This window comes from Bombina bombina, chromosome 1 (assembly GCF_027579735.1).
Source record: "Bombina bombina isolate aBomBom1 chromosome 1, aBomBom1.pri, whole genome shotgun sequence".
Lineage (NCBI taxonomy): Eukaryota > Metazoa > Chordata > Amphibia > Anura > Bombinatoridae > Bombina > Bombina bombina.
Window position 1 is genome coordinate 102,511,746 of NC_069499.1, and position 16,090 is coordinate 102,527,835.

At 39.4% G+C, this 16,090-nt stretch overlaps 1 protein-coding gene across 3 annotated transcripts in view; it reads left to right on the top strand.

Annotated features, from left to right (window-relative positions):
• The window catches only part of RPS6KA5 (ribosomal protein S6 kinase A5), a 589,637-nt gene that overhangs the window by 1,034 nt on the left and 572,513 nt on the right, over positions 1-16,090 (top strand). The window lies entirely within an intron of this gene.

Here is a 16,090-nt window from a genome sequence, read left to right on the forward strand (position 1 = left end):
AGTGTTCTCCATCGAACATGTAATGCAACTTTACTGTATTAAAGGGACATGCCACCCACATTTTTTCTTTTATGATTTAGAAAGAGAATGCAATTTTAAACATCTTTCTAATTTACTTACATTATCTAATTTGTTTTATTCTCTTGATATTCTTTGATGGAAAGCATATCTAGATATGCTCACTAGCTGCTGATTGGTTGCTGCACATAGAAGCATTGTGTGATTGGCTCACCATGTGCATCGCTTTTTCTTCAACTAAGGATATTTAAAAAATGAAGCATAATAAATAATGGAAGTAAATTGTAATGTTGTTTAAATTTCTATTCTCTATCTGAATCATGAAAGAAAGATTTTGGGTTTAGTGGCCCTTTAAGTGGGCCTTTAAAGTGTTAATAAAATGTTAAAATAGCATGCTGTAATCCATCTGATCATGTAATTGTGACACTGTATTGCTATGTATTTGAAATTTTTGAAGAATGTTATCCATTTACAAGAACACTTGAGGCAGCACTTTTTCCAAGGTTTGGCTGGGACACCCAGTGAAAGTGACTGGGGAGACAATTAGAGCAGACATTTTCACCCTTCCTTTCCTTCCCTGCATATGAAAAGACAGATAACATAAACAGAACACAGCAGGAGTCTGTAAACCTGTATACAGCTGACACTGTGGGGCTTGCTTAGGAGTCTGAAAATCAGCACAATGTTATTAAAAAAAATAAGCAAAACACTACCAGATGGGCTATATAAATGGATCATCTACAAAATATTTATGCAAAAAAAAAAATCTAGTGTACAGTGTCCCTTTTTAAGCATATGTTTAAACCCTTTGCAGGGGTTAAACACAAAGCATTGCTAGTATTAAAATGCATGTCATTCTAACACTGTAATAGCCCTTTAAGCAATCCAAAGCTCAATTTAACATAAATGATAAGTTGTGCTACAAACCTTGAAAATCATATTAGCACATTTTATCTTGATATTGTTTTACATTTTAGCTGGTTAATCGGTAAAATAAACAGTGTTGTGACCATTAAAGTGAATTTCAATTTTCAGCAATGAGTGCCCGGTTTTTAAAAATACTTTTAAAAACAGGGGCACTTTCATTGATGAAAGTTTACATTGCACCGGATTTGTAGAAATACTTACCTTTTACTTCTGCAAAGCCGGATCAATGATCCCCCCCCCCGCGCCTTCTTCTTCCTGCTGTACAACCACAGCAATGACGAAACTTGCTTCCTCCAATCACAGCCGGGCATCACAAGATGGACCCTCTGGGTTGCAAGCCATGATTGGAGGAAGCCGGTTTTGTAATTTCTGACGTTAGTACAGAGGAACTGAGGCTGGGATCATTGATCCGGCTTTGCAGAAGTAAAAGTTAAGTATTTCTACAAATCCGGTGCAATGTAAATTTTCATCAATGAAAGTGCCCCTGTTTTTAAAAATATTTTTAAAAACGGGCACTCATTGCTGAAAATTGACATTCACTTTAAATAGGTCAGGTGGAGAACACTAATGATGCTTGAGAATGTAGATTACGCTTACAACCCTTAAATAAGGCTTTGCATGAGGTTACATCAGCTTCATTATTTGAGGACATACTTTCTTTGCATAAGAGCTAATAGAAAAATTTTAATTAGTTTGAAACTTTTTTTTTTTAAATCATTAGTAATTACTTTATATAATATTGTTTATGCAAGGCTTTAACAAATTCATGAAGCCACAATTTATAGCATTTTACTTCTGGCTTGTAACTGTTTAGATCAGTGGTTCTCAACCAAAGTGACCTCAAGGCCCGGTAAATTTTAGCTAGACATGTCCAGGGCCCGGTAGATATATATATATATATATATATATATATATATATATATATATATATATATATATATATATATATATATATATATATATATATATATATATATATATATATATATATATATATATATATATATATATATATATATATATATATATATATATATATATATCAGGGGCGGGCTGATCAGCCAGGCAAATAGGACCTGGGCCGAGGGACCAGCAAGTAGGGGAGCCCACAAATGGCATCTCCACGGATCATGGTGCATTCCTGAAGCTGGAGTTTTCAGTTGCCCTATCAGTAACTAAGCAAAAAAAGTGTGAGTTTAGAGGGGCCCTGGCGGGGGTCTGTCGCTGTGAGGGCCATGGAGTGTGGGGTCTGGCCCTGGAGGTTGGGTACCCTTTCTCTGGACCTTAATGTTGGGGGTCCTGGCTCTGGAGGTTGAGGGGCCTGTTGGGGGCAGGGCAGGGAGGCTACCATGTTCATTTGCATAAAATTTAATACATTTTGGTCAGTGTGAGACAGTTGTTCTGGGACCTTGATTGGTATCAGTCTGCCCTTGGTGTGCAGTGGGGTAAGAGTGTGCAGTGGGGGCATGACAAGCCGGGGCCCACCAGCAGGGCTATCACGGCCCGGTACTGGGCCACGGCCCGGCTGTTGAGAAACCAGGGTTTAGATTATTTAGCATGTGTTTGTGAATGAGTATGCTTACGTGGTTCCTTAAAGAGACACTATACTATAAAATTGTCTCACCTCCAGGGAACCAAGCTGTTCACATCCTCTGAGTCAACCTTGTTGCTTTCACCTCCACAATAAAAGAGCTCACAATAGTGTAGCAGATTTCAGACAATGTGGTAGGCGCACAAACTGGTTATACTCGCGAGATTGCAGTTAAAATAAGCCTTTTATTAAAATCGTCACAAAGGTGTCGGGTGCAGCTTCAGGTTTTATTTAAAATACAGCTCAACGAGTTTCGGCTAAAATAAGCCTTTATCAAGAGCATAAAGTTAAAACAAAACAATTTCTGGAACAAATTGTGTCTATAACAACGTTATACAAAGTTGCAAACACTGCTACCATAGACTGCTAAAGACTTGTGCAAACTCCTAAATGAGAACACCAGAATAGTGACAATTTTAAACAACTTTCCAATTTACTTCCATTAAAGGGACACTGAACCCATTTTTTTTTCTTTTGTGATTGATAGAGCATGCAACTTTTTAATTTACTCCTATTATCAAATGTTCTTCATTCTCTTGGTATTTTTATTTGAAAAGCAAGAATGTAAGTTTAGATGCCGGCCTATTTTTGATAAACAACCTGGGTTGTTCTTGCTGATTGGTGGATAAATTCATCCACCAATAAACAAGTGCTGTCCAGGGTTCTGGACTTTTTTTCAAATAAAGATAGCAAGAGAACAAAGGAAAATTGATAATAGGAGTAAATTAGAAAGTTGCTTAAAATTGCATGCTCTATCTGAATCACAAAATATTTTTTTTTGGTTCAGTATCCCTTTAACAAAATGTCTCTCTTTATATTTACACTTTTTGAATCACCAGCTCCTATTGAGCATGTGCAAGACTTCACAGAATATATGTACACTATATGCATTTGTGATTGACTGATGTCTGTCACATGATCAGTGTAAATTTACATAACTGAAATTTGTCAGAACAAAATCTACTACTCCATTTAAAGTTCAGACTAAGTGCTATTGCATCGTCTTTTCATGCATTTGTTGATTATACAAATCTACTATATTTACTGGTTCTTTAAACCACTTTCATATTCATTTTCTTATGTTTTGTTGAAGCTGAGCACACCAGGTGAGCCAATGACAAGAGGCATATGTGCTGTCCAGCTAGCTCCTGGCAGTTCATTGCTGCTCCTGAGCCTACCTAGGTTTACACTCAACAAAGGATCCAAAGCAAATAAGATAATAGAAAGTAAATTGGAAAGTTGTTTTAAAATTGCATGCTCCATCTCGTGAAAGTTTAATTTAGACTTAAAGGGACACTGAACCCAAATTTTTTTTCTTTCGTGATTCAGATAGAGCATGACATTTTAAGCAACTTTCTAATTTACTCCTATTATCAAATGTTCTTTATTCTCTTGCTATCTTTATTTGAAAAGCAAGAATGTAAGTTTTGGTGAACAACCTGGGTTGTTCTCGCTGATTAGTGGATAAATTCACCCACCAATAAAAACGTGCTGTCCATAGGTCTGAACCAAAAAAAGCCCAGATGCCTTTTTCAAATTAAGATAGCAAGAGAACGAAGAAAAAATGATTATAGGAGTAAATTAGAAAGTTGCTTAAAATGACATGCTCTATCTGAATCACGAAAGAAAAAAAAAAATTGAGTTCAGTGTCCCTTTAACCCCTTAATGACCACAGCACTTTTCCATTTTCTGTCCGTTTGGGACCAAGGCTATTTTTAAATTTTTGTGGTGTTTGTGTTTAGCTGTAATTTTCCTCTTACTCATTTACTGTACCCACACATTATATACTGTTTTTCTCGCCATTAAATGGACTTTCAAAAGATACCATTATTTTCATCATATCTTATAATTTACTATAATTTTTTTTTATAAAATATGAGGAAAAATTGGGAAAAACACTTTTTCTAACTTTGACCCCCAAAATCTGTTACACATCTACAACCACCAAAAAACACCCATGCTAAATAGTTTCTAAATTTTGTCCTGAGTTTAGAAATACCCAATGTTTACATGTTCTTTGCTTTTTTTGCAAGTTATAGGGCCGTAAATACAAGTAGCACTTTGCTATTTCCAAACCACTTTTTTTCAAAATTAGCGCTAGTTATATTGGAACACTGATATCCTTCAGGAATCTCTGAATATCCATTGACATGTATATATTTTTTTAGAAGACATCCCAAAGTATTGATCTAGGCCCATTTTGGTATATTTCATGTCACCATTTCACCGCCAAATGCGATCAAATAAAAAAAAATTGTTTACTTTTTCACAAATTTTTTCACAAACTTTAGGTTTCTCACTGAAATTATTTACAAACAACTTATGCAATTATAGCATAAATGGTTGTAAATGCTTCTCTGGGATCCCCTTTGTTCATAAATAGCAGATATATATGGCTTTGCTTTTTGGTAATTAGAAGGCTGCTAAATGCCACTGCACACCACACGTGTATTATGCCCAGCAGTGAAGAGGTTAATAAGGGAGCATGTAGGGAGCTTCTAGGGTTAATTTTAGATTTAGTGTAGTAGACAACCCCAAGTATTGAGCTAGGCCCATTTTGGTATATTTCATGCCACCATTTCACCGCCAAATGCTATCAAATTAAAAAAAATGCTTAATTTTTCACAATTTTAGGTTTCTCACTGAAATTATTTACAAACAGCTTGTGCAATTATGGCACAAATGGTTGTAAATGCTTCTCTGGGATCCCCTTTGTTCAGAAATAGCAGACATATATGACTTTGGCGTTTCTTTTTGGTAATTAGAAGGCCGCTAAATGCTGCTGCGCATCACACGTGTATTATGGCTAGCAGTGAAGGGGTTAATTAGGTAGTTTATAGGGAGCTTGCAGGGTTAATTTTAGCTTTAGTGTAGAGATCAGCCTCCCACCTGACACATCCCACCCCCTGATCCCTCCCATACAACTCCCTTCCCTCCCCCACCCCACAATTGTCCCCGCCATCTTAAGTACGGGCAGAAAGTCTGCCAGTGCTAAAATAAGTGTTGTGTTTTTAAAAATTTTTTTTATAGCATATTTACATATGCTACTGTGTAGGATCCCCCCCCCCAAAACAGCTCTCTAACCCTCCCCCTCTGCCTTATTGGGGGCCATCTTGGGTACTATCTTGGGTACTGGCAGCTGTCTGCCAGTACCCAGTTTGCAAAAAAAATTTTTTTTTTTCTGAAGTGTAGCTTCCCCCACCCCCTGTCTGATGTATATTTTTATACATATATCCCCCACTATTTCAAACTTTCACAAATATTTTTCTGTAGTGTAGCGGTTCCCACCCGCTCCCTCCCCGTGCACGCGCGTCCGTGCGTGCCCACGGCCATCCCCGCCCATGATCCCGCCTCCCTCCAGATCACCAGGGCCATCGATGGCCGCCACCCGCCTCCCATACTGGCTCCCACCCACCAACGAATATAGCCACCGATCTCCGGTGCAGAGAGGGCCACAGAGTGTCTCTCTCTGCACCGGATGGCTAAAAAAGGTTATTGCAGGATGCCTCGATATCGAGGCATCACTGCAATAACCGGAAAGCATCTGGAAGCAAGCAGGATCGCTTCCAGCTGCTTTCCAGACAGAGGACGTTAAGGGGTTATAGGAATATGAAACACAATTTTTTTTTTTCTTTCATGATTCAGATAGAGCAAGCAACTTTCTAATGTACTCCTATTGTCAATTTTTCTTCATTCTCTGGGTATCTTTATTTGAAAAGCAGGAATGTAAGCTTAGAAGCCTGCCTCTTATCTCGGTGCATTTTAACCCTTTGAGTGCTAAGCAATTTCCCACCCCGGTGCTAAGCTGGATTTGAGGGTTTTTTTTTTAAATTATTTTTTTATATTTACGTTCTGTGATATGTTTGACAAAGTCTGCTCCAAACAATATGTTGGTTGTACAAGCAGGTTACTGAACAATAGCATTAGGGAACATTTAAATTCAATAGTATAGGAGTGTCACAAAACACTTATGGCAGACATTTCAGGAGAAAAAAAATACATTTGCATTTATGGCTATAGACTTTGTATCTAAGGGACTGATGATAAATTATTCTCCTGCTTGGAGAGACATAGTAGTAGTGCAGACTTCACAGGGGCTGAACTCATCTGAATACTCAAAGAAAAAGTGCAGAATTCTCTAGCATTGCTAGATTGCTCTCATTTCTGTATCTGAATGAGACAAACCCAGTTCAGTATAGCATGATATGAGAGTTTTGTTACATTTACACTTTGTGCACTGTACTTTGTTACTTTATACTTCATATTGGGTAATTTCAATATTATATTTTTTTTTAAAGGGATAGAAAAGTCAGTTAAAATATTCATTTCAAAATGAAATAGAAGCATTTTTGTAATATACTTCCATTAGCAAAAATACTCCTAGCATGGACGTATTGTGACCTAGGCAAACAAGGCATTTGCCTTAGGCAGCAGATTTTTTTTTTTTTGGGGGGGGGGGGGGGGGCGGAAAGGACAGTGGCAAGTTTGGCATCATTTCCTCCTAAACGGCGCTGGTGCTACTTTTTTTTTTTTTTTTGGGGGGTGGGGTAATTCTTTTTATTTATTAATGGGGGAAAAGGGATTGAGCAGCGCATTTTTATTTTAAATTTTCAGTGCTGGCTGCCCTATCCCCTGTGTCTAAAAGCCTGCAATACAGTACACTGAGCACTTCAGCGTTTGTGCTTTTAGAGAGCTGAGGGAGTGTCAGCATGTTTGCAGGGGGCTAGTTAATTTGTCGGCAGGGGTGAAGAATAGATGGCCTGCAGAGGAAGCAGTGGTGGCAATCCTGACCCACAGGTAAGAGCGGCCTATAGATGTGCTTTCTTTAACAGTGGCGGCTGGTGGTAGTGCTGACAGTGCAGGGAAATCAACTTTGAAGGTCAGGGCAGTGATGGATGCCTAACTTTATTATAAGTGTATTTAATTTACTTTTCTTTGTGGATTAGATGCCTTGATTGCCCATTGCACAGTAAACAGCTGCAACCTGCATGTGGGTGATCAATGCATCTATTCCACACAAAAAAAGACTATACAGTAGAATCTCAATTATCTGGAACTCAAGCAACCGGCACTCTCAAGCAGGCAGAAAAAAATATATGCTAGAGCATAAATGTGCTAAAGAAACAGTCCGGATAGACACACTTATCTGCTAAGTAATAGGGACAGAATACAGGTAACACTTAAAATTGCGTCCGCTTGGCAATCAGGATGGGCTATCTTGCGGCGGTAAACCATCCCTCTGTCATGTATCCCTCTTCCGGACCAGGGGTCACACTACTACTGGCAAGGGAGAGCCCAATAATGCTCAATCAATAACAAATTCCCAGGATGGCTTAATCGCTTGCTGAAAACAAAGTGTATTTCCAGAATAAACACATTGTTTTCAGCAAGAGATTGAGCCGTTCTGGGAATTTGTTATTGATTAAGCATCCTGTTGAAGCCTCATACGATACGTATATCCTGTCTAGTGCGCGCCTCTAACCGGCTCCTGCCAATGTGATTATACATACAACTAGTTAGACATATTTTTAATAGTGACTCTCAAGCAACTGGAAATACACTTACCTGGAATATACGGATTCCCATGGGTGCCGGTTAATTGAGATTCTACTGTATATATAATGTGTCCCTGCATATGCCAGCGTTCTCCCCAAGACCTTTTTAGCGGATGCACCACCCGACTGATTTTACTGACCACCTGGCTAATATTTTAGCCAATATTAAAGTGAAGGTCCATTTTGATGAATTAGTACCCTGTTTTTAATAAACCTGTTAAAAACAAGGGCACTTTAATTAATCAAAATTGACATTTCACTGTTTTCTAGAAAAACGTACCTTTTAATTCTGGCAGCCGCTCCAGCACTTCCTCCGCCCGTCACAAGCTGTCTTCTCGGGTCCAAAATGACAAATCCAGCTTCCTCCAATCACAGCATGGCATCAGGGCAAGATTCCCCAGGGGGGGGGGGAAGCTTTGATTGGAGGAAGCCTGATTCGTCATTTCTGACGTCTGCCGAGGCTTCCAACAGCCGGGGGAATCGCTGGAGCTGCTGCAAGGATTAAAAGTAAACAGTGAAATGTCAATTTTGATGAATTAAAGTGCCCTTGTTTTTAATAGGTTTATTAAAAACCGGGCACTAATTCATCAAAATGGACCATCACTTTAAGTTGATGAGCTAAAATTAAAAATGTTCAATTATCATTAAATACATTTATGTTAAATTATGCAATTCATTTGTGCTTCGGATAGCAGAAAAAGAGAAAATTATATATTAGAAAATATTACACTGCCCCTATTCTGCTACTTCATAATGCCACCTGGCTTGTGGCATTTTTTGTGGAGAACATTGAATGCATTCGTTAGTTCTCTTGTAAGGTATATCAAGTCCACGGTTTCATCCATTACTTGTGGGATATTCTCCTTCCCAAAAGGAAGTGGCAAAGAGAGCACCCACAGCAGAGCTGTCTATATAGCTCCTCCCCTAACTCCACCCCCCAGTCATTCTCTTTGCCGGTTCTCAGCAAGATGGAAGTGTGGTGACATAGTGTAGTTTTTTACCTTCAATCAAGAGTTTGTTATTTTTAAATGGTACCGGTGTTGTACTATTTACTCTCAGGCAGAAAACAGATGAAGAGTTCTGCCTGGAGGATGATGATCTTAGCATTTGTAACTAAGGTCCATTGCTGTTCCCACAGAAAGCTGAGGAGTACAGGAAACTTCAGTGTGAGGAACCGTTTGCAGGCTATGCTGCACTGAGGTATGTTCAGTCGTCATTTTTCTCTAGAAAAACTGTATAATAATCAAGGGAAAGGCTGACATTATCCCCATCAGGGGAAGGGTAAGCTGTAATCGGAGACATGGTGTGGTATAACAGCTTGCATGAGGGCTAAAATAATTCTAATTGTCATTTATTTTTTTGCATGATAAACGTTTTTTAATGAAAGCATGGTAAAACGTTTTTTTTTTTTTTTTCAAACAAGCATGGCAAAACGTTTTTTTTTTTTTTTTTTAAACAAGCATGGTAAAACGTTTTTGAGGTAGTTTATTGAGGGGTCTTTTGGCTTGTGTTTTATGGTGTTTTTAGACCACGTGGCTACTCAGAAACACTTTGATGTGTTTCTTTAAGGCCCCATGTACATCGAGTGCGGTGGGAGGGGCCTCAGTTGCGCACTTTTTATTACTCTGTGAGGCAAGCTTTATTACCAGAGGGTCCTGCTGTTATTTGGGCGCCAATTCGACTTCTTTTTCCCACAAAAACTAATCCTAAGGGCAGGTAGGAGCCACAGCAGAGCTGTGGCAAGGTGCTGACTGTGTTTTTTACTGGTTTTGACACTTTGTCAATCCGGTTTCAACATTAAAGGGTTAATTGTTTATTTGACTTGTGGGGCAATCTTCAAAAAGCTTTAAGTACATGCTGTAAAAATTTCAGAAAATTTGATGCATTTTTAGACAGTTTTGCAGAACGTGTGCACTTTTTTTCTCTTAAAGTAACGTTTTTTTAATTTGTTGGTTTTACCTTGAATAAAGTGTTTTTCCAAGCTTGCTTGTCTCATTACTAGCCTGTTAAACATGTCTGACATTAAGGAAACTCCTTGTTCAATATGTGTAGAAGCCATTGTGGAACCGCCTCTTAGAATGTGTACCACTTGCACTGATATGTCTATAAATTATAAAGATCATATTGTGGCTCTTAAAAATGTAGCATTAGAGGATTCTCAGACAGAAAGAAATGAGGTTATGCCATCTAGTTCTCCCCAAGTGTCACAACCAGTAACGCCCGCACAAGAGACGCCAGGTACATCTAGCGCGTCTAATTCTTTTACTTTGCAAGACATGGCGGTAGTTATGAATACTACCTTCACAGAGGTTTTATCTAAATTGCCAGGGTTGCAGGGGAAGCGCAATAGCTCTGGGTTAAGAACAGAGCCATCTGACGCTTTAGTAGCCGTATCCGATATACCCTCACGATGCTCAGAAGTAGGGGTAAGGGATTTGCTATCTTCTGGACTTCAAAGATTCACCCCCCAGGGTGTGATTTCAAATTTATCTATTATCTGCAAACCAGATGAAAAGAGAGGCGTTCTTACGTTGTGTAGAAGACCTACATACCATGGGAGTGATTCGCCAAGTTCCAATAGCGGAACAGGGGCAAGGGTTTTACTCCAACCTGTTTGTGGTTCCCAAGAAATAACGAACTTTCAGACCAATCTTGCATCTCAAGATCCTAAACAAATTCTTCACGGGTGGAAGGTGTACATAGAAAAGAGTTCTCTCTCCCCTCTCACAAGGGTTTCCTTCCTAGGGACTCTGATAGACTCATTAGAAATGAAAATTTTTCTGACAGAGGTCAGGAAATCAAAACTTCTAACTTCTTGCCGAGCTCTTAATTCCATTTCTCGGCCGTCAGTGGCTCAGTGTATGGAGGTAATCGGCCTAATGGTAGCGGGAATGGACATAGTTCCGTTTGCTCGCCTACATCTCAGACCACTGCAGCTATGCATGCTCAATCAGTGGAATTGGGATTACACAGATTTATCTCCTCAGATAGATCTGGATCAGGAGACCAGAGATTCTCTTCTCTGGTGGCTGTTTCAGGTCTATCTGTCCAGGGGAATGTGTTTCCGCAGGCCAGAGTGGATTATAGTAACGACAGATGCCAGCCTTCTGGGCTGGGGCGCAGTCTGGAACTCCCTGAAAGCTCAGGGTTTGTGGACTCAGGAGACCCTCCTCCCGATAAACATTCTAGAACTGAGAGCGATATTCAATGCTCTTCAGGCGTGGCCTCAATTGGCTGCTACCAAGTTCATCAGATTTCAGTCGGACAACATCACAACTGTAGCCTATATCAACCATCAGGGGGGAACAAGGAGTTACCTAGCGATGGTAGAGGTTTCCAAAATAATCTAATGGGCAGAGTCTCACTCTTGCCATCTTTCAGCAATCCATATCCTTGGGGTAGAGAACTGGGAGGCGGATTTTCTAAGTCGACAGACTTTTCATCTGGGGGAGTGGGAGCTCCATCCGGAGGTATTTGCCCAGCTGATTCAACTATGGGGCAAACCAGAACTGGATCTGATGGCGTCTCGTCAGAACGCCAAGCCTCCTTGTTACAGGTCCAGGTCAAGGGATCCCCAGGTAGCGCTGATAGATGCTCTAGCAGTGCCCTGGTCCTTCAGCCTGGCTTATGTGTTTCCACCATTTCCTCTCCTCCCTCGTCTGATTGCCAGAATCAAGCAGGAGAAATCTTCAGTGATTTTTTATAGCACCTGCGTGGCCACGCAGGACTTGGTATGCAGATCTGGTGGACATGTCATCCTTTCCACCATGGACTCTGCCGCTGAGGCAGGACCTTCTAATCCAAGGTCCATTCAAACATCCAAATCTAATTTCTCTGCGTCTGACTGCTTGGAGATTGAACGCTTGATTTTATCAAAACGTGGTTTCTCCGAGTTGGTCATTGATACCTTGATTCAGGCCTGAAAAGCCTGTCACCAGGAAAATCTATCATAAGATATGGCGTAAATATCTTCATTGGTGTGAATCCAAGGGTTACTTATGGAGTAAGGTCAGGATTCCTAGGATATTATCTTTTCTCCAAGAAGGATTGGAGAAGGGATTATCAGCTAGTTCCTTAAAGGGACAGATTTCTGCTCTGTCTATTCTGTTGCACAAGCGTCTGGCAGAGGTTCCAGACGTTCAGGTGTTTTGTCAGGCTTTAGTTAGAATCAAGCCTGTGTTTAAACCTGTTGCTCCGCCATGGAGTTTAAATTTAGTTCTTCAAGGGGTTCCGTTTGAACCTATGCATTCCATAGATATTAAGCTATTATCTTGGAAAGTTCTGTTTTTAGTAGCTATCTCTTCGGCTCGAAGAGTTTCTGAGTTATCTGCTTTACAGTGTGATTCACCCTATCTTGTTTTCCATGCTGATAAGGTGGTTTTGCGTACCAAACCTGGATTCCTGCCTAAGGTTGTTTCTAATAGGAACATCAACCAGGAAATTGTTGTTCCTTCCCTGTGTCCTAATCCTTCTTCCAAGAAGGAACGTCTGTTGCACAATCTAGATGTGGTTCGTGCTTTAAAGTTCTACTTGCAAGCAACTAAAGAATTACGTCAAACATCTTCATTGTTTTGTTGTCTACTCTGGAAAGCGGAGAGGTCAAAAGGCTACGGCAACCTCTCTTTCCTTTTGGCTGAAAAGCTTCATCCGCTTAACTTATGAGACTGCTGGCCAGCAGCCTCCTGAAAGGATTACAGCTCACTCTACTAGAGCGGTATCTTCCACATGGGCTTTTAAAAATGAGGCTTCTGTTGAACAGATTTGTAAGGCGGCGACTTGGTCTTCACTTCATACTTTTTCCAAATTTTCCAAATTTGATACTTTTGCTTCTTCGGAGGCTATTTTTGGGAGAAAGGTTCTACAAGCAGTGAGTGGTGCCTTCCGTTTAGGTACCTGTCTTGTCCCTCCCTTTATCCGTGTCCTAAAGCTTTGGTATTGGTATCCCACAAGTAATGGATGAAACCGTGGACTTGATACACCTTACAAGAGAAAACAAAATTAATGCTTACCTGATAAATTAATTTCTCTTGTGGTGTATCAAGTCCACGGCCCGCCCTGTCTTTTTATGTCGCGTATTATTTTTTTATTAAAACTACAGTCACCACTGCACCCTATGGTTTCTCCTTTTTCTTCCTAACCTTCGGTCGAATGACCGAGGGTTGGAGTTAGGGGAGGAGCTATATAGACAGCTCTGCTGTGGGTGCTCTCTTTGCCACTTCCTGTTGGGAAGGAGAATATCCCACAAATAATGGATGAAACCGTGGACTCGATACACCACAAGAGAAATTAATTTATCAGGTAAGCATAAATTTTGTTTTTCTCACCCTACATATGCTTTTAGGCTTAATTCAACTTATCTTTGTGTATGCAAGTGTCCATTTATTTTGAAAAAGCCATTAAAAAAAAAAAAAATAGTTACACCCTGACCAAAAAATAGTATTGCTAAGAAAGGCCTAAAACCTTGTTGAGGGGTGATATTGGGCAACAGATTTTTGAGTGCCTAGGGCAGCACAAAACATAAATAGGCCACTGGCTCCTAGTAAAAGTCCCCAAGGCAAAACACGTTTTTACGTTTTTTAGGAACACATTCATTGCTGCGCCGCATCAGGCTGTTCTCTTCAAACAGCGCTGTGCTCTAGCAGCACTCTGTTTTTTCTCTTTGCCACATTGCAGCCAGAGTTAATCATTGTTTGCAGTGCAGATCCAAATTTGACTGTTTACTTCAGTGGCAGTGCATTGATTGATGACTGGCTCTCAGGGATTTTTTTTCAACGCCGCCCCCTATCCTTTCCTCATCTGCAAAGCTGTGTCTCGTGAATGTAAGACACTCTTGTGAGCAATGCTATATTTTTGCCTTACAATTATGTGATGTTAGACCAAGAACAAAGGAAACACATTTAATCAGACTTTTTAAAAACTGCAAAAAATTTTTTTTCTCTCTAGCTAATTTGCATTGCAGTTTTCAACTACTGCAATATATTATACAACTTAAAAAATGCTATATTCTCCAGTTAACTAATACATTGCAGTTGAACTGGGGCTTTCTTGTAACTGCCTAATTTTTAAATTGATTTTAAGTTCTAATGACCTGCAGAAAACTTTTCACTAAAAAATTGGTCTGCCGGTGGGGTAAAAGTTTTTTTATTACTGTTTTTCAACGGCATACGCACATATCCTATGAGGGTCCATGTACCAGAATTAAATAAAACATGCTGACCCTTTGAGGAGGTGTGGTCTTTGAATACTGGTGCACAGGCCCTCACAAGATATGAACGTATGCCACAGAAAAAATGGAATAACTTTTATTAAAATCATTTTTGCTAATGAAAGTATATTGCAAAAATGCTTCTTTGAAATTGAAATGCACCATTACACATATCATTTTTGATCTTTCTATCACAGTTTAAAAGGATAGAAATCCCACATTTTTTCTTTCACGATACAGCAGGCAATTTTAAGCAACTTTCTAATTTACTCCTATTATGATTTTTTTTTCTTTGTACTCTTGGTATCTTTATTTCAAAATCAGGAATGTACGCGTAGTAGCCTGCCCATTTTTGTTCAGAACCTGGGTAGCTCTTGCTGATTGGTGTGTAAATGTAGCCACCAATCAGCAAGCGCTACTCAGGGAGCTGAACCAAAAATAGACTGGCTCTTAAACATACATTCCTGCTTTTTCAAATAAAGCTACCAAGAGAACAAACAAATATTGATAATAGGAGTAAATTAGACAGTTGCTTAAAATTGCATGCTCTACATCAGTGTTTCCCAACCGCCCCCAACAGGCCTGGTTTTCATTATAGCTGAACCAGTGCACAGGTGAAGTAATCAGCTGATCTGTAACCATGGTTACTAACCTGCTCTCATCCATCAGCCGATTATTTAACTTGTACTCTAGTTCAGCTATAATGAAAACCTGGCCTGTTTAGGGGTGCTTGAGGACCGCGTTTGGGAAACACTGCTCTACATGAATAATGAAAGGGAAAAAAAAAATTGGGGTTGCTATCCCTTTTTAAGCTTTGTACTTTCTATTTTAGATTTACATCCAGCAGTGATTTTATAAATTCTGATTTATGTTTTGAAAGTTTCTGTGTTACTTTAACAAAGTAGCATCAAACTTTCTGTATATCTTTTACAACTTGCATTGCACGCACTTTGGGCCAGATTACAAGTGGAGTGCAAATGTTTGCGCGTGAGCGACAAGGGTTTTATCTCGGGTGTTTGCACTCGTCTGGCTTACTGCTGGAATTACGAGTTGAAAGTAAACGCAATTTGTGTGTCCCTTTAGAGCTCTGGTTAACTGTTACGCAAAACAAAAAGTGTCACATTAAAAATACATTACAAAGTATAGTTGCATTCATATCTTGTGTGCAATATTTTTTGTGAATAATTAGATGATGTTATAAGGGCTCAAGATATGAGGTCTCAGGTGTTAGAGAAAAACAAAAAGGCAGGCAATGGGCTCTAACCATGATATATACAGGGAGTGCAGAATTATTAGGCAAGTTGTATTTTTGAGGATTAATTTTATTATTGAACAACAACCATGTTCTCAATGAACCCAAAAAACTCATTAATATCAAAGCTGAATATTTTTGGAAGTAGTTTTTAGTTTGTTTTTAGTTATAGCTATTTTAGGGGGATATCTGTGTGTGCAGGTGACTATTACTGTGCATAATTATTAGGCAGCTTAACAAAAAACAAATATATACCCATTTCAATTATTTATTTTTACCAGTGAAACCAATATAACATCTCAACATTCACAAATATACATTTCTGACATTCAAAAACAAATCAGTGACCAATATAGCCACCTTTCTTTGCAAGGACACTCAAAAGCCTGCCATCCATGGATTCTGTCAGTGTTTCGATCTGTTCACCATCAACATTGCGTGCAGCAGCAACCACAGCCTCCCAGACACTATTCAGAGAGGTGTACTGTTTTCCCTCCTTCTAAATCTCACATTTGATGATGGACCACAGGTTCTCAATGGGG